General features: G+C 38.6%; 1 pseudogene; it reads right to left on the bottom strand.

Annotated features, from left to right (window-relative positions):
* Positions 1-11,454: 11,454 nt before the first annotated feature.
* Positions 11,455-19,299, bottom strand: LOC145822122 (putative pentatricopeptide repeat-containing protein At1g56570; annotated as a pseudogene).
* Positions 19,300-20,482: the final 1,183 nt, after the last annotated feature.

Below are 20,482 nucleotides of genomic sequence, written 5' to 3'. Positions count from 1 at the left end.
AGGAGGTGAATGCCTTACTTAATTCTTCTTTTACACTGGATTTTCTTCTGTGGAAAGTCCGGTTTGAATCCCTTCCTCCTCTGTCTAAAGAGCTTGCCATACCATCCTTTGTCACACTACCTACACTTGAGTTGAAACCACTCGCGACCACACTTAAGTATGTTTTTTTTAGGGCCTCATGATACTTTGCCTATCATCATTGCATCTAACTTAACTACAGAGCAGGAGAGTCAATTATTGAGTGTTCTTGTAGCACATCGGAGTGCTATAGGGTGGTCGGTGGCCGATTTGCGAGGGATAAACCCTTCCGTGTGCATGCATTATATACATTTAGAGGAGGACACCAAGTCTTCTCGTGAAATGCAATGGAGGCTTAATCCCAATATGAAAAAGGTGGTGAAAAATGAGGTATTAAAATTGTTAGATGCGGGCATTATATACCCCATCTCGGATAGCAAGTGGATGAGTCCCACGCAAATGGTGCCCAAGAAATCGGGCATCATTGTTGTTGAGAATGAGAGAGGAGAGTTAGTCCCCACATGAACCACTACTGAGTGGCGAGTGTGCATTGATTATAGGAGACTGAATTCCATGACTAGGAAGGATCATTTTCCCTTACTTTTTATTGATCAATTCCTAGAGCGATTAGCGGGGCAGGGTTTTTATTGTTTTGTTAATGGCTGCTCAGGGTATAACCAAGTCCCGGTGTACCCCGCTAACTAGGAAAAGACCATATTCACTTGCCCTTTTGGCACTTTTGCTTACAGGCGCATGCCCTGTGGGTTATGTAATGCACCAGCGACTTTTCAACGGTGTATAATGGCTATCTTCTCTGACATGGTGAAGAAATTTTTAGAGGTCTTCATGTTCTCGGTGTTTGGACCATCTTTTGAGGAATGCCTTAGAAACTTGACTAAAGTGTTGGAATGATGTACTGAGGCAAATCTAATTTTGAGTTGGGAAAAGAGCCATTTTATGGTTCGTGAGGGTATAGTGTTGGGATACATTGTGTCCCCTCGAGGTATAGAGGTAGACAAGACTAAGGTTGACCTCATTGTAGGCCTTCCTTCACCTAATTTCATGCGTCAAGTTAGGTCTTTCCTAGGGCACGCAGGTTTTTACCGTAAGTTCATCAAAGACTTTAGTAAAATATCCCGTCCTTTGTGTAGTTTACTTGCTAAGGACGCGCCTTTTATCTTTGATGAGGCATGTTTGAAGGCTTTTGAAACACTGAGAATGGCCCTTACTACCCCCCAATCATGAAATCACCGGATTGGTCGCTTCTCTTTGAAATCGTGTATGATGCCTCAGATTACGCTGTTGGGGTTATGTTAGGTCAAAGAGTCAATAGGACACCCTATGCTATATACTATGCTAGTCACACTCTCTCGGATGCACAATTGAATTACACTACCACCGAGAAAGAGTTGCTAGCTGTGGTCTTTGCCCTAGATAAATTTCAGTCCTATCTTCTAGGTTCCAAGGTCATAGTCTTCACTGATCATGTCACTTTGCGGTATTTACTATCAAAGAAAGAGACCAAATCTAGATTGAGTAGGTGGATTTTACTCCTTCAGGAGTTTGACCTAGAAATTCGGGACAAGAAGGGATCCGAGAATGTAGTTGTGGATCATTTATCTCGCATCTTTATTGAGCACATGAGTGATCCCTTAGCCTTGCACGACTCGTTTCCAGACGAGCAACTTCTTGCGGTTTCACACGTGACCCTTCCGTGGTTTGCTCATATAGTGAATTACTTGGTAGTTGGTCAAATTCTGAAAACTTGGTCTAAGCAAGACAAAGACGGATTTTTTTCATAAGCCAAGCATTATTTTTGGGAAGACCTGGAATTGTTCAAGTATTGTTCGGATCAAGTGATTCGGTGTTGTGTGCCTGAGAGTGAAACCCGTAGTATTCTCACCTTTTGTCACTCTCATGTAGGTGGCAGCCATTTAAGTGGGGCAAAAAACGGCCGCCAAGGTTTTACAATGTGGGTTTTATTGGCCCTCTATCTTCAAAGATGCCCATAACTTCTATAGAGCTTGCGAGCGTTATCAACGCATGGGCTCCATGTCACAATGAGATATGATGTCGATGACCCCTATTTTGATTGTTGAGATTTTTGATGTTTGGGGCATCGACTTTATGGGACCCTTCCCACCATCTTTTGACTTTGAATGCATTATGGTGGCTGTGGACTATGTCTCCAAGTGGGTGGAGGCAGTGGCAACCAGAACAAATGACCACAGGGTTGTGGTTAAATTCCTCCATGAAACTATTTTTTGTCATTTTGGGTTTCCACGTGCCATACATGATCACTCACAAAGTTGTCACTCCTTACCATCCCCAAACTAGTGGTTAGGTAGAGGTTTCTAATAGGGAGGTTAAACACATCCTCGAGAAAACTGTGAGGCCCGATAGGAAAGATTGGTCCACTAGGTTAGTTGATGCACTTTGGGCCTATTGCACTGCATATAAGACACCCATCGGGATGTCTCCATGTAGGATTGTGTTTGGGAAACCATGCCATCTCTCTGTTGAGTTAGAACATCGGGCTTTGTGGGCCATTAGGAAGTTCAATTTTGATATGGCCAAAGCCGGTGACCACCGGAAACTCCAACTTAATGAGTTAGAGGAGCTCCGCAATTATGCGTATGAGAGCTCAAAAATTTACAAGGCTAGGACTAAGGCATTTCATGATAAACATATTTCTCGTAAGTCCTTCGAGCCACATCAAAAAGTATGGCTGTTCAAAGCTAAATTGCGGTTGTTCTCAAGTAAACTCCGGTCTCGGTAGAATGGCCCATATGAGGTTATAGAAGTCCTTCTGCATGGGGCGGTTGAAATTAAAAATCCACAAGATGGTACGACCGTCAAGGTCAATGGCCAAAGATTGAAACACTATGTGGATGGTATTGAGAAAGGGGAGATGATTGAAGTTGTCCATTTGACGGACCCAATATATCTTCCATAGTGATTACTTTGAGTCCAGGAGACTTTAATTCCTCTAAAGGTGTAATTCCTTTGGTGTTAGCTGTGCCCGAACGGCATCAGACGGTTTGGTATAGCCACCTAACTGTGTTTGTAATGAGTTCCTAGGAGACCAATTTAGGCGATGGAACCTAAAGTTTGAATGGCAAAGCCTAGAACGCAAAGGTTTAGAATTTCCAAGACTAGAGTCTGGTTTAAATACCCAGGGGTGTGGAAATTGCTTCAAAATCACCTTGGCTTGAACTCTGTATGGCAGCCCCATAGGTCGAGTTAGCTTTATGCGTCTCGATTCTAGATACCGAATCAATCTAGTCTATCACCCTGTTAGAGAATAGGGAAAGTTACACACACTGTTAGGGAGAAAAGTAGTATCTGTAGTGTTCGCGTGAAGATTATACCCGTGTTGCACATTTCGATATTTTCGTTGTTCTATTTTTTATTTCAGATGTGCATTGAAGGTAGAAGGGATTTAAATTTTTAATTGAATTGTGAATGGGTTTTTATTTAAAATAAAAAAAAATAAAAATGGTTGAACTTGGTTTAAAGAAAAAAAAATTAGCAAACCACACGTGCGGCACACACGGGTGCACGAGCGGCCCAAGCCTAATTGGCTACTGCACAAACACTGCAAGAGCGACCCAATTCTGCTGCTGGAGTGGCCCAAAAATAGGCGCTCGTGCAGCCCAATGGGCGCATGAGCGATCCAGTAAAATATATATATATATATATATATATTCACCGCACGAGTGGAGGCCCAGACCCAAAAACATTCTGCTTTCACGCTGCAGGAGCAGCCCAATTCCGCCGCACAAGCGGCCAATAAATCAACGCTCGTGCATCCCAAGTAAAAAAAAAAAAAAAAAAGAGTAATAAAAAAAATTTAAAATAATAAATAAATTGTGTAGTTTCTTTAATTACTTTTTGTTTATTTATTTAATTATTACTTATTTAATTTCTCTTTAAAAATAATAATAATAATAATAAATATATATATACATATAAATTTAAAACCTGCAGATTTATTTTATTTTATTTTATTTATTTTATTTTTATTATTTTTTCTCCTTCTTCTTCTTCTTCAAAAAAAAAAAAAAAAAAAAAAACAAATTAAAAAAAAACGAAAATTTTCTTGAGAAAACCCTAGACCACTTGTTGACCCTCATCACTTTTCCAACTACACTCTCTCTCTCCCTCTCATCTTCTTCTTCTTCTTCTTCTTCTCTCTCTCTCAACCCCACACACCCACAAACTCCATCCAACCCCACCATCACCAACTTCTTCTTCCTTCACTTTTCACCCCAGCTTTTTCTCAAAACCACCTTCCACCAAAGCACCACTATATTTTTTAACCGGCGAATTTTCAGCGGATCTACATACATCATCTTCTTCCTTTCTTTTCTTCCTATTTTTTTTAAGGTAATCACCCTATTTTTGTTTTGATTTCTTAATTTTTCCATAAAATATAGTAATTTAATAGTTATTGTTGAGGCTTTGTTCATCATCCTTGTACCTACCATCATCTCCACCATTGTCCATGATCTTTACATCTAAAAAAAAAATTTAAAAATGAAAAAACAACCTGGGCGTGCACCAACAGACCCACCGCATGTACGGCCCTCTCCGGCGCACGTGCAGCACAAGCAAAAAAAAAAAAAAAAATCACATTATAATAATAATAATCATTTACCTTATTGTAGCTTCTTTCTTTTTTTTATAATGTAGTTGTTTAGTTTAATTGGTTAGTAGATTGTTGTTATTTTTGTTTTACTCATTTAGTTAGTGATTTTGTTTTATTTTTATTTTGTGATGTAATTGTTAGTTTAATTGTTTAATGGTTTAGTTTTTATTTTATTTTATTTTTATTTTTTGAATTATTATTTTATTTTTATTTTTTTCTACTAACTTAGATTATTTTATTTTATTTTCTTATTTGTTTATTTATTCATTGTAGTTCATATGTGTGTTTGCCAATTTGTCTCATGCTAACTTAGTATAAGCTAATTTTTGTACTATATATATATATATATATGACCACAAAAAAAAGAAAAAGAAAAAAAAATCAGGGAATGTGATGGCAATGAGAATTCTCATGATTTGTGCATGCATGCGCTGTTTGATGTGGTCTAATATAATGGTTCCACGTTTTTTGTTGTGTTGGTTGTCTTATTTTGTGCAGGAATGGCTTCATCATCCCGCCAAGCACCCAAATGGCCTCGCAATGCCAACATTGCATTTAGGGATGTGCCAACCAACGCTTGGGCCAACAAACCAATTGCCTGTGATACATCCTTTGATGTGGAATACTTCCGACGTCGTCAACCCACTGCGTGGACTGTCCGACAACTTAAGGACCAGGGCCTCTTGGGTATCAGCATCGTCACTGAACCGGCGTATCCTCGCATTATGTGAGTCTTTTATCAAAATATGTACACCAGTGACGAGGCCCCAGAAGCTCTTTTGTCCATTGTTGACAAGGTGGAGTTAGCTGTCACACTAGCTTCCATTGCCGAGGTCCTTCATTGTTCCATAGACACTATCAATGCAGAACAGTTCCCGGTATTTACTCGAGAACTTACTATCCTGGCATTGGTAATTTAATTTTATCAGGGGCGACAGGATGATGACAACCGTACTAGCATCCGGCAGGCTAACTTACCACACCGTATTCTCTTCCTCGATGTGCTTCTAAAAAAGAATGTCATCTCTCTTGGCCACAAGGAAGAGCGGCGAGGGGACTTCCCCCGTGCTTTGCACCGATTTGACTTCGGGTTTTGGGTTGACATCCCTACTTTGATCTACAACCAGATGAACCGAATCCTTAATGAAGTCAAAGTGCACAATACCCCGGGGCAGTTCTACATGGGCCCTTCCTTTCACCAACCTCATCACTGCTCTCATAAAAGCCCAAGGGACATACCCACTCGAATCTAATGAGATTCAGCTTCCGCTATCCACACTTTATGGAAAAACCCACTGGCACCAAACCACTGCTCGTCTGCTGCCTCCACTACTCCTCTTTGATGCCCCGACCAATCCTAATGATGCCTCGGTAGAGCCCGCCGCCGCACCAGCGCCAGCACCAACACCATTCCGTATGATAAAGGCACAATATTAGGCTCTTTTGGATAATTAAGCCACTATTCAGCAATCGGTGGTTGATCTCCAGGCCGACTATCAGGCCTATCGGGATTACTCACAAGTGGCATTTGATGGGTATCAACAGTCAGTTGCATCTCTACAAACTGACTTCTACGCATACCGGGACTTGAGCGAGCAGCGGTTTGATTAGCTTGGCACTAGGATTCATGATAAGGCGTTCGAGACTTGGACACTGATGCATGCCCTATTTGAGCAGCATTTCCCACCACCGTCGAATCGACATCAGTGATATATATATTTTTTCTTTGTTTTATTTCTTTATTTATTTTTGTTATGTTTTATTTTATTTTTATTTTCCTTTTATACTGTACAGTTCAAAAAAAAAATGTTTGTGTGTTTGGGTGTCCTTGCCTCGCTGGATGTGCGCCCATGCTGTCTGGTAAGATCCTCTCTCTCATTTTACTATCTCATGTACAATTGCTTACATTGAGGACAATGTTGTATTCCAATTGGGGGGTGAGGGTATTTATAATAACCATTCATGTTTGTACTTGTTGCACTTGATTGCACTTGATTGCACCACTTCACTTAATATTCACTTTGTGCCAGTATGGTAATGATATGAGCATATGTTAATTGGGGAACATAGTTAGCTTGTATGAAAAGGGTTTATTAGGTAAATACTCACATGTGATGTTTGCACTAGGATAGTTGTTTGTGTTTGTGGTATTAGTACACTTGTCATAAGTATGCCTTAATTCACATGAACACACTATCATAGCGGTGACCTCTATATTATAATCCCTGGTGTACATCATTGATAATGGCTAAGGTTGCAGAAAAGAATAAATGAGTAGCCAAGATTCTTAAAAAAAAAAAAACAAAAACAAAAAAAAAAACAAAAAACAAAAAAAAAAAAACAAAAACAAAAACAAACAAACAACAGCAACAATAACAACACTTGACTTGTTTGGGTTCGTAACCTTTTTAACTCGAGTTATTAAGCCGTAGGGATGTCTCTACACCTAGTTCCCTAAAACCATCTGGTTTGGGAGTCATTGGCCCAATACTTGCTACATGGATTAATTAGAAAGCTTAAGGGACCTAGACATTGCACAGTTAAGAAAAAAAAAGGAGAATGACTTGTTCGGATTCGTAGCTTTTTCAACTCGAGTTATTAAGCCCGTAGGAGTGTCTTCACACCTAGTGCCCTAAAACCGTCTGGTTTGGGAGTTATTGTCTAATGCTTGTTACATGGGTTGATTAGAAAGCTTAATGGATTAGGACATTGCACAGTCAAGTAAAAAAAAAATGTTTGAGAATCTTGCCTGCAATAGTTTAGTTTTTATGTATATGTTAGGTGTTATTATGAGTTACACTGGGCTATTATAGTGAACAGTTAACTAATATAGAGATTGCACTTTACACCGAGAGTACTGATGATATGTCTACTAGCATACACAAGTACAAGGGACTTTACTTTTGTATTAACTGAATTGTGATTTTGACTCAATAGATTCCTTCATGCTTGTCTACTATGCCTTCAATAACTCACCATGTCTTAATATCACATTGTAGTGGCACATAAGTTGATTGTTAGGTAGAGTAGTGTGGTTAATTGTTGTTGAGCGGATATGAATTTGTTGATGTTTGTGGGTATCATTTCTGAAAACCCTCACGAGACTATACTCGTCCACTTGGGGTAACCTTGTGGTTTAAAGGCTTGTTCCATATGCTAAATGCAATCATGATCCCTACGAAAGTGGCTTAGAGTTATTTTACTTTTCTTATTTCTTTTGTTTTGCTTGAGGACTAGCAAAATGTGAGTTGGGGGATGTGATATAGGCTGAAAGATACCACATTAAGGCCACTTAAGTTACATTTTTAGTCTTTCAATTTTGTTTATTTGGTGGAGATGATGTGTTTCGTGCACCTGTACAGATTTGGCAGGAAATACGTAAATTCAATAAAAAATGAGCGCGAAAGAAGATCCTCTGTGCGAGAAGTGAAAAATCCGAGCCAACCAGACCATTGCAAGTGTGGCCAAGCTTCACCACACGTGCGGCCCACCTAGGGATGCATGCACAGATTTTGGGGTGTGTTTTGCTGATAATAAAAGGGAAAAAAATAGGCTAACCTAGGGTTTGAAAAATTATTTTGAAGGAAAGAGAGACTACGATTTTAAAGAGGTATTTTTTCTCAAGCTGAAGGGACAACTTCCATGGGGACTTCTTTCTCATCCTCTTTCTTTTCCCACTCCTCCATGAGTAGCTAGTCTTCTTTTTTAGGGTTTTGATAAAACCCTAGCCATGCAATAGGATTTTTCATAAGTTTTGATTGTGAATCGGTTTGAATCAATGTATGGCTAATTTAGAAGTTTTTAATCATTGTTCTTTTCATCTCTTCAAGTATTTTACTCTCAGTGATTGTTTAATGCTTTCCATACATTAGTTTTCTTTGTGTTTGTATTCAAAGTACGAGACAAGTCGTGCTACCATAGTTTAGAGCAAACACCTCGTGCTACTCGGGATGATTCGTGCCTGTACATTGAATGCAATAACCCTCTTGATCAATAGTTCAAACTTGTAGTTGTGAAATATTAGATATTTCAAACCAGATTGCAATTATTGGCCGATGTTTAATCTCGTTTATATGGTTAGTGGCAAATTCTTTGCCCTAGGATTTTTCCCAAAAATCAATATCTCAAACGCTAATTTGAATTGTCAATTTAATTTCTCAATTTCATTTAATTCCTGATTAGTCATAAAATCTCTTAATCTTTTTAATCAAAATTAATTTAAGAATTTAGCGATTAAATTAGTCTAATTTCACAATTGTCCTTATGGATCGATACTTGAACTTGCCATTATTTTAAAAGAATTTGATATAGTTTAGTGTTTATTTTGGTGTGTGAAACGAACCATCACATCCACTTAGTGAAAACACATCAAAGTCAATCAAGATGACATAGTAGACTTGTCTTTGAACTAGCGATCTTATACGATTAACCAGATATGTCTCACACACAAATTTTCTTCTCTTTAGGTAATTCAAAAAGCTGACACATGGATTAACCTTGTGTTTATATTCTGTTTCATGAGCGCTCTAAAGTCAAGCCCTTGGACTCATAGGAAGTGGAACCACCTCCTACACTCATATAGGTAAGTTTACTGAAAGTACCCCTGTAACTAAAGTACCCTAACTCACCGTTGTAAACTTATTAAGAGCTGAGTAGCTCAACCTCCTCTTTTGCATTACAGGTCCCAAGCACTTTATACTTTGGGATGGTTATAAAAATAAAAATTTAAGTGTTTGCAATCACGGCATATGGTGTATTTGGGCTCATTGAACTCAAGACTTGATATTTCTTCAAGCATTAAGTCAAGTTTCCACCAGGAGTGATATATTACTTGTGCTTAAGACCTATCCCCTTTGATGATCTCACATCAAATCTCTTGCTAGTGTTTCTTAAGATAATTTACAGTCATGTGGAAAAAATTCCTACATAGCTATGTATTACCACAGTTTATGACGCGAACAACATGTCCAAACTAACAGTCACTGTCATAACTATCAACTCATATTAATAATGAGTTTGCATAAAAAATCAAAAATCAAAAAAATAAAATAAAATTGTGAATGTGTGAATTTTTTTCTTAAGTGCAAGTCTTGATACTCCAAGCAAGCACACTGAAGACTTGATCTAAGAAGATTTCCATCCCTTCAAAAATGTTTACCTTATTTTTTAGGAAAAATTAGTCTAAGGTCTCTCTCCTATTTTTAATAATGGAAAAGATTCACAATATTATTTTATGATGTCTAAGGTCCCTCAACTCCACACTCATATGTCACAGAGAAATTTGAGTGTCACAAATCAAATCTCATTTCTCTCTCTTACACACACACTCTAAACTCTCTCTCTCTCTCTCTCTCTCTCTCTCTCTCTCTCAATGACCGTCTAGCCTTCTCATTGCTTCTTTCATTTGATGAGAACAATGAGAATAAAGCAAAAAGGAAATAAAAGAGAAAGCATTGTGAAGTTCCTGGAACAACTCTCTACCAAATTAGAATTTAAAACAGGTGATCGTTACCCATAAAAACTCTCTGATCAATTAGTGCATCAGAATGAATAACATATTATATAAAGAGCAATTAATACTAGGGACATAGATTTAGCAAAGAAGGTGTTTGATGAAATGCCAAAGAGAGAATTTTTGTCCAGAGAAATTTGGTGTGGGTGATGTGTAAAATTTCTCTGTGATGTGTCCAGAGAAATTTGGAATCACAGAGAAATTTGAAATTTTCTCTATGATGTGTTCAGAGAAATTTGAAATTTTTTCTGTGATTTGTTCAGAAAAATTCTTTGGATCGAATTTTCTCTAGATCAATGTTGAGGGACCTTAGACATTATGAAAATATTGAGTGTCTTTTATGCTATAAAATCTTAATATTAGGGACCTTAAAAAAATTTCCCTATTTTTTATTGTCATGATAGAATAATAGAGGGAAAAAAAAAAAGATTTGACTCTTATAACAAAACAAATCATGAATTTTTGATTTTATCGATTTAAATCTTAAACTTTGATTTGTTTTCAATTTGAACCATTTGCCTATTTTCGTAAAATAAAATGGACGAAAAATGAGTATTTTAATCATTAAACTAAATAGAAATAGATATTTTAGACATTTTATGTATACATGCATTGAGTTTAATGTCTAAAATATTCATTTTTATTGAGTTTAATGACTAAAATACTATTTTTTCATCGATTTTAAGTAACAAAAATAGACAAATAATTTAAATTAAAAATAAATCAAAAATTGAGATTTAAATTGATAAAATTAGAAACTCAATGTATATTTTATTACAAAAGTAAAACTCTTTTTTTTTTTTGTAATTGTCCCAATAATATATTAGGTCTCATAATTTTATAGTCAAAATTCATGCGAGTTTTCTTCTTAGTGGTGAGCGCTTAGCAACACCACTCACATTGATATTGTTTTTTCAGTAAGACCTAAAAGTGAACACATTTTTGAAAAGTTCTAAAAACAAAATAAAAATCACTAAAACAAAAAATTTACTAAAAAAATAATTTTCAAACCCAAGCTCGATACAGGTTTCAACTAAAATAATTTGATTTGTACTATCAAATTTTAAATTGAGTAAATCATATGATTCAATTGCAATTAATTATGATTTGCTACAATTAGTTATGCTTGCACAATGTATGAAACATCATTGTTTACCGAAATTTTTCATTAAAAACAATCAATTAATCATGTTGATATATGTAATTTTATATGTACATACCTCTATACAATTTAATTATATTGATATTCATTTTATTTTAAACATTACGTGTTTATATACATACATAAAATTATATATTACGCAAAAATAAGTGAATTTTAGTATTCATGATTCGATACAATTGATAATTAATTATTTTAGCAAAACGATTCATAGTTCAATACGTTATTTCACTACAATGGAATTAACAGGTTTTCATGATAACCTAAGTTGTAAGGTTAATCAAAATAGGACCAGCCTGCTCACCAATTAGGTTCAACAAATACCTAAAGGAGGCTGCCAAAATCCCCACATGAACAACGCCCGCTGACGAATTTGTGCAGCCGTTTACTATCTCTGACGATGATTTCCCTCGCAGTCAGTATTGACACGAATTTAATAAAACTACGACAATCTTGACACATGCTAAACTCTTGATAACATGTATTGGTACTGCATTGGAAGTGTTCAACAATCCAAATGTAACAGCCAAATTTTCACTGTGGTGAACAGTAGAGAAAGTTGTTTCCTCATCTTGCTCATCTGTTACACCTATATCTCCTTGTGATTCATACCCACAATTTTTTGCTTTCTCAATCAAATCAGCCAATAATTGATCTGCTTCATCGCATTGAGGACGAAACTAGAAATCAGGCTTAAATGAATAAACCTTGTCTTTGATACTAATCCAGCTCCAATCCTTCAGTTTCCCAATTTTCTCACCTTTCATCAATTTTCTCACCCTAGAAACATCTTGCCATCTCCTTGTTGAGACGTACATGTTCAACAGCAAGACGTAAGTCTCAGAATTTTTTGGAATGAGTTTGAGTAGTTGTTCAGCAGTATAAAATCCCAATTCCAGATTCCCGTGACTTCTACAGCCTGCAACCATAGTGGACCATATGAATTCGTTGGGCTCGAAATCCATCTGCTTGATAATCTCAAAAGCTTCATCTAAGCGACCTAGCCTCACAAACATATCGATCAGGCACACAAAATGGTCCATCACGGGCTTGATTTTATACTCGTTTTTCATCATCTCAAAATAAGCCAATGCCTCGTCAACCATTCCAGCGTGGCTACAAGCTGAAAGAACACCCACAAAGGTGATCTTGTTCGGTCTAACCCCTACTAATCTCATATCCTCAAAGAGTTGCAAAGCCTGTTGTGAGCAACCATGTTGAGCAAACCCTATAATCATCGAAGTCCAAGATATCAAAGTTCTTGTAGACATCTCTCCAAAAGCTTTAATTGCTCTCTCGATGCTTTCACATTTATTATACATGCTCACTAGGGCAGTTCCCACAACTACATCAAACAAAAACCTAGTCTTAATAGTCTGAGAATGAACTTGTTCGCCTTGTTGCAAAGCCACCAAACTACTACATACGGTCAATATACTTGAGAAGGTAAATAGATCGGGCTTTAGGCCTGACCGATGCAATCTTAGAAAAATGTTAAGCGCCTCAACTCCGCTATGGTGTGCTGAAATACCATCCTCTGCAAGATCCATCATTTGGGCATGCCCTGCAATCGTCGCATTCCATGTAACCAAGCTGACTTCCTCCATTCCATCAAACAACTTCTTCGCCTCTCGAACATGTCCACATTTCAAATACAAATACATAATAGAATTTGTTACGGGTAGGTTCAATTCATACCCAAGTTTAGTGGTCAACGAGTGAACCTGCGATCCTACACTCAAAGCCTGCATTACACAACACAAACTCAAGACTCTAGTCAATGTGAACTCATTCGACTCTACATCCTCAGAAAGCATTTCACCGAACAAACTCAAACCCATTCCAGAATCACCATTATTACCGCAGGAAGATATAACCGTGGTCCAAGAAATCACATTCTTTTCCTTAATTCTCAAAAATGCTTTAACCGTAGAATTCAAGCTGCCACAGTTGGAGTATAAACTGCAAAGTGCATTCCCAACACTCGTGTCGTATTCAATATCATACTTTACGATGTAACTATGGATTTGCTTCCCTAACCCAATTGCATACATCAAACAACAAGCATTTAAAACAACTCCAAGTGTATAATTTGTAGGATAAGCACCAACTTCCAACATTTCAATGAAAACCCGAAAGGCGAGCTCCGGTTGGGAATTTCGAACATAGCCAGTCATCAGAGAAGTCCAAGTTGTTGTGGATCGAGGGCACACCAGGAAACACAAACAAGCAATAACACAAGAGTTTTAACGTGGTTCGGCAAGTCGCCTATGTCCACGGGCAGCAGATTTCACTATATGGAGAGAAATGGAAGAATTACAAACAATACACTCTGATAGTTGTTCACTCACTCACTGTATTTTTCTCTATACAACTCTTCCCTTGGCCTCTCTATTTATACACACAACAGTAGGCAAAGAGGTTGGCTGGCCTTGCACATGGCCAGCCTGTTCCTTCACAAAAGTGGCCGTCCACCTTTGTGACTTGTCGGTTGGCAAGGGTTGGCAAGCTGTATTGCTAGTTGGCAATGTGTTGGCTTCACATGGCCAGCCTTGCATGGCTAGTTGGCAAGCTGAATCTTTAGCCAATCTTCAACAAATCTCCACCTTGGCGAGGATTCTCTTATCCAACATAGTGATCGATCAACACTGCCTTACACCTGAAGGTGCTCTGTTCCGAGAGATGTTGACCAAGTCCAAACAATGTTGGAACTTGATCCTAGAAACCACTTTTGTGAGCATATCGGCCGGATTATCTGCAGTACTAATCTTTTGAAGCAGAATATCCCCTTTATTCATAATTTCTCGGATGAAATGGAAACGGACATCAATGTGCTTGGTACGGGAATGGTGAACCTGGTTCTTTTCCAAACAAATGGCACTTTGACTATCACAGTACACCTCAACGTGCTTCTGAATAATACCCAAGTCCTCAATCAACCCATGTAGCCAAATAGCTTCCTTAAAGGCTTCCGTCACTACCATGTACTCTGCCTCTGTAGTAGACAGAGCCACCGTTGACTAAAGCGTTGACCTCCAACTCACCGGCCCTTTAGCAAGCGTAAATAAATACCCTATTGTTGATCGGCATTTGTCCAAGTCACCAGCATAATCTGAGTCCACATATCCAACCAAACTCTGTCCGAGTCGGTTATCTCTCTCAAACTTCAATCCCAGATTAACCGTGCCATGTATGTACCTTAGGATCCATTTCACTACCTGCCAGTGATCTTTTCCTGGATCATGCATATACTTGCTTACCATACTCACAGCATGTGAGATGTCAGGCCTTGTACAAACCATAGCATACATTAATGCACCAACTGCATTTGCATATGGAACTTGTGCCATATGCTTCCGTTCTTCTTCTGTGCGTGGAGACATCGAAGCACTAAGCTTGAAATGAGGGGCCAATGGTGTACTCACAGCTTTTGTTTTCCCATTTATGCCAAATTTGTCTAACACTTTTTTCAAGTATTGAGTTTGTGTCAGATGAACTGTGCCCTTCTTCCTGTCTCTCTTGATCTCCATGCCAAGAATTTTCTTTGTTTCTCCTAAATCCTTCATTTCAAACTCTCTTGCTAACTGTGCCTTGAGTTTGTCAATCTCCTCATTGCTCTTTGATGCAATTAACATATCATCTACATATAAGAGCAAATAGATGAAGGACCCATTTGGAAGCTTACGAAAATATACACAATGATCAAATTGACTTCTTGTGTATTCTTTCTCTATCATGAACCGATCAAATCTTTTGTACCACTGTCTCGGGAATTGCTTCAATCCGTACAACGATTTGTTCAGCTTACAGGCCCAATTCTCTTTTCTAGCAACTTTGAAACCATCTGGCTGGGACATGTATATCTCCTCTTCAAGATCTCCATGTAAAAAGGAAGTTTTGACATCGAGTTGGGCGCGCTCGAGATCAAACTATGCAACCAAAGCTAACAAGATACGAATAGACGTGTGCTTCACAACAGGTGAGAATACCTCATTGTAGTCTATTCCTTCCTTCTGAGCATAGCCTTTAGTTACCAATCTAGCTTTGAATCTGATGTTGTCTTTGCTTGGGATGCCTTATTTCTTGGTGTAAACCCACTTACACCCAATTGCTTTCTTGCCTTTTGGAAGTTGCACCAACTCCCAAGTCTGGTTCTTGTGAAGTGACCCGATCTCTTCATCCATAGCCTCCTTCCAATTAACACTTTATGTATTCTGTACGGCTTCTTTAAAAGTGCAAGGAACATTATCTTCAATGATTGGAAGTGCATAGGCTACCATATCGGTCATCCAACCAGGTTGCTTAGTAACCCTTTTTCCTTTCCTGATTGCAATGGGTTCTGATTGTTGTGGGGCCCCTGGATCTTCATTTTCATCTGAACTCTCTTCAGAGCTATCCACTGAGACTTCTTCAGGATGGTTGATTGGTTGACTAGTCTTTGCTGGAGTTTCAACCTCCACCTGCACTGACTTCTTCAATGCTCCATCATTTTCTTGAGGATTTGGTTGCTTCAGCATTGTAGACTCATTAAAGGTAACGTCTCTTCTAGTGACAACTTTCTTTGATTCAGGGCACCAAAGTCTGTATCCCTTGACACCGTCACTAAAGCCTAAGAAGACAGCTTTCTTGGCTCTAGGATCCAACTTAGATTTTGTAACATGAAAATAAGCTGGACATCCGAAGATACGTAGCTGATCATAATCAGTAGCTGGCACTCCTGACCATACCTCCATGGGAGTCTTGCCATCTAGTGTTGCAGTAGGTAGTCGGTTAACAAGATGACGAGCATAGTTCAATGCCTCGCCCCAAAATGCCTTGCTCAACCCAGAATGTGACAGCATACACCGGACTTTCTCCACCAAAGTGCGGTTCATGCGTTCTGCAACTCCATTTTGCTGCGATGTTCCAGGAACTGTGAAATGTCTCACTATCCCTTCATTCTGGCAAACCTCAAAGAAGGGATCTGATGTGTATTTCCCGCCATTGTCAGATCTAAGCTTCTTGATCTTTCTGCCTGCCTAGGTCTCAATCATTTTCTTCCATATAAGAAAGATTTCTAATACTTCATCTTTATGCTTCATTGTGTAAACCCAAACTCTTCTTGAGAAATAATCAACACAAAGTAGTGTTTACCTCCCAATGAAGCATTCTTGGAAGGGCCCCATACATCGGTGTGAACGTAGTCTAGAATCCCTTTGGTACGATGAATAGCAGTACCAAACTTGATTCTTGTTTGCTTGCCCAGTACACAATGCTCGCAGAACTCAAGCTTCCCTGTTTTGGCACCTTTCAACAGGCCTTGCTTTACCAACCCTTGTAAAGCCTTCTCACCGACATGCCCTAGGCGCATGTGCCAAAGTCTGGAAGTGTCTGATACATCATCTTCTGAGCTGGTGGAGACAGCCACTCTCCCTGTGACTGTAGAGCCGTCTAAGAAATATAAATTTCCCTGTCGAGTACCCTTCATTACAACAAATGCTTCTCGAACAACTTTGAGGACTCCACCTTCCATAGTTACTCTGTAACCTTTGGAGTCTAAAACTCCCACTGATATGAGATTCTTTGTCAAATCTGGTACATACTGAACATCTTCAAGAAGTCTGATTGTTCCATCATGTATCTTCAGTCGAATTGCTCCAATCCCCTTTGTCTGGCAAGCTTGGTCGTTGCCCATCCGCACAACTCCTCCATCGAACTCTCGTAAGCTCGAGAACCACTACTTGTTAGGACACATGTGGTAGGAACATCCGGAATCTAGAATCCATTCATCAGACTGGCCATATAATGAAACTGTGAAGGCTGATCCTTCACCATTATCTTCATCTCGTGCAACGTTCACCTTTTCTTCTTTCTTGTCTTTATTGGGACAATCTTTTGCCCAATGACCCTTCTGGCGACAAGCAGCACACTCGTCTTTTGCAAGACGTCTATATAGTCAATGCCTTGGATGCTGAGTCTCTGTTTGCAGATTTATCTTTCCTTCTGAACTCATCATTTACCAAGGTGTTTGTAACATCAACATACTTGATCTTTTCTTTACCGTATAGTAAAGTGGTAGTGAGATGATCATATGAGTCAGGCAAGGAATTCAACAATAACAGTGCTTTATCTTCATCACTAATATGATCAACCAAGTTCTTCAAATCAGTGAGAATTTTGTTGAAATTGTTTAGGTGTTCTTTCATCGAAATACCTTTCTTGTAGTTGAAACGAAACAACCTCTTCTTCAAGTAGAGCTAGTTCCCAATGCTCTTTGTCATGAACTTATCTTCCAACACCTTCCAAAGCTCCTTCGTAATATCATATTTTGTGAAGGCGTACTTCTCCTCTTTTGCAAGGCAAAGTCAGATGGAACTGCAGGCCATGAGATTCACCTTCCCCCATTCTATCCCGTCCAGGTCATCTGGTTTGTCTCCCAGAGTGAAGTACAGGTTCATCTGGACAAGCATATCTTTAACTTCGCATCTCCACATGCCGAAGTTGCTGCTTCCATCAAACTTTTCTACCTTGAACTTAGCATGGGACACCGGGGTCCAATGCCTAGAGTGGCTTGTAGTCACTGGATTACTTATAGACTCGGTTGATCTGGACTCGGTTGATCTGGTCTCTGTAGATTCAGCCATTAAACTTTTTTTTTTTAGAAACTCCGATTCAAAAAATTGACCGTACGGATGTGTCCGGAATACTCCAAATAGTTGGAAAACATTATTGGATTGTCAAAAATGGACTCCGAATGACTTAGATCGAGCCAAAACAGTGTGGACAGTTTAGATTTGCAGAATCTGGTGCATCTGAGCTGCACCGGATAATTCCTCCGGAATGGCTGGTTAACAGTGCGGTCAACGGCTCAGTCAACGGCGTGGATTCTGGCACACGCGTGGCTCAGCGGCTCGACTCCGGCGCGACTTGGTCAACGGCGGTCAACGGCTCCTTCAGGTTGGCTCGGCGCAAGATGACGTCAGCCTGACGTCAGCACCAAGCCGCTCCACTCGCCTTCTTCCTCTCGCCATGCGTGAGGGCACGTGACTGAGCATATGATGACGCACCGGTTGCTGGAACGGCGCGTGATGCGCGTGGTGAGACTTGAATTCACGCGCGATGTTCAGAAGGGGCGTGGGGGCGCGTTCTAGCTGCTCTTGGCCTATGCTTTGCGGTTCTGGACTCCTCTTCTCAAGGTCTTCCTCCTGGTATGCTCAAAAGTGGATTTCAGTGACTTTGAATTCTGGGCACTTTTGCAAAAAATTCGATTTTTCACCACCCGGGCTCTGATACCAATTATTGTGGATCGGGGGCACACCAGGAAACACAAACAAGCAATAACACAAGAGTTTTAACGTGGTTCGGCAAGTCACCTATGTCCACGGGTAGCGGATTTCACTACATGGAGAGAAATGGAAGAATTACAAACAATACACTCTCTGATAGTTGTTCACTCACTCACTGTATTTTTCTCTATACAAGTAACTACATTGCTTTTGGGCAAATTATCAAACACCTTGCGTGCATTTTCCATAGCCCCACACTTGGCATAAACATTAACAAGAAAAGTCATGAGAAACAAATCTTCATGTGTACAAGTCTTCACAATGTGGCCATGAATGACTTGAGCTTCTGAAACTGAATTCCTATCTATGCATTCTTGCAAGAGCGGAACATAGATCGACGATTCGACACTCGTCCCTTCTCTTATCAATGAAAGCGCTTCTCGAAAATCGAAACTTGTTGGGTCCAAACCTTTACCCAATTGGGTATTGGTACTATAACTTCGCTGATGAGAGAACAGGTAATCAATCGTATCAGAGAAAGTTTTTTGTAGAGATAAAAAAATAAATAAATAAAGTGAAATTGAAACAGAGAAAGATTTACCTTTTCGATAAGAAAAGAAGAGGGCAGTTTGCGGAGGTCTGGTTTGAGCTTGAGAATGTTGGAAACTAACACGGAAGGAAGAGACGCCATTGAGAAGAAGATGATATATATAGTATAGATACATATATATATATATATATATATGTGTGTAGAAGATTACCTGGTACATGTTTGTTGTTGTTGATCTGTTCGTGTTGAAGACAATGGGTGAAGAAAGAAAAAAATTATCTTCTGTTGTTATCTCTTCAGGTAAAAAAAGTCTATGGAGGGAAAAGAATGTTATCGCTTTATTAGTCAATCAGTTATTCCTTGCTGATTATCCCACACTTCCAACTATAGTTTTTTTTTTTTTAATCAAAGAAAAAGGATGTTCCGTGGGAATATCACATTATCCGTGCATTTGGATTTCGAGATAATTGATTGACGCTAAATTTAACTTAATTCAAATGTAGGATCCATCACTAAGACACCTAATGCTATTCAGTCACGTGTCACAGAAAAGACTAAGTATCAATCGAATTACAATGTGTAATCTAGTTAGTTGGATAAACCCAACATTCCGCTTGACACAAGCCTATAAATTTTGATCACAATTAATCATCACTCTCCTCTCCTCATGTTTTAAATTTAAATACCATCAGCTCGTTTATTAATGTATTTAAATAATATTAAACAAGACATATTACATAATTTATATATATAATAAAATTAGCAAGTAGATCAAGAGCTTGATTATTGAGCTGAATTTGTTTCTTATTATCGAACTTCAAGTTAAGTTTGAGCATGATTAGTATAAAATAAACAGAAAAAATGTGATAGGACCAAAACCAAGATAAAAGATGTTGTATTTAGATCTCAGATTTGTGGAGGTAATTGTGAAAGGAAACATATATATATATATATATATTATATTTCATTTCATTCACTTGTGGAAAGAAAAAAACATGACTGATTACATAGGGCTGCTTCTAAAGATGAAAAGCAATATACTTTTATTGAGGTTATATAAGTATGAAAGAACCCAAACAAGACTCAAAAAAGTGACACAAGTGTTAAGTACGAGTTTGGTTCTTGGTCTGATTTCTAGCATCAAGATAACCAAAAAACTACAACAATCTAAAACATCTGCCCAAATAGGCCACTGGGCATAACATACCTAGCATTATAAAGATCCTCCGTCAGTTGTTATATTTCATAGTCTCTTTCTCAAAACCAATTGTTGGAAATTGTTTGTCATGTCTCTTTCTCAAAGCCAATTGTTGGAAATTGTTTG

This window comes from Camellia sinensis, chromosome 3 (genome assembly GCF_055761805.1).
Source record: "Camellia sinensis isolate YWXY chromosome 3, ASM5576180v1, whole genome shotgun sequence".
Classification (NCBI taxonomy): domain Eukaryota; kingdom Viridiplantae; phylum Streptophyta; class Magnoliopsida; order Ericales; family Theaceae; genus Camellia; species Camellia sinensis.
Note: the sequence above shows the minus strand (reverse complement) of the source record. Positions and strands in the feature narration are given on the sequence as shown.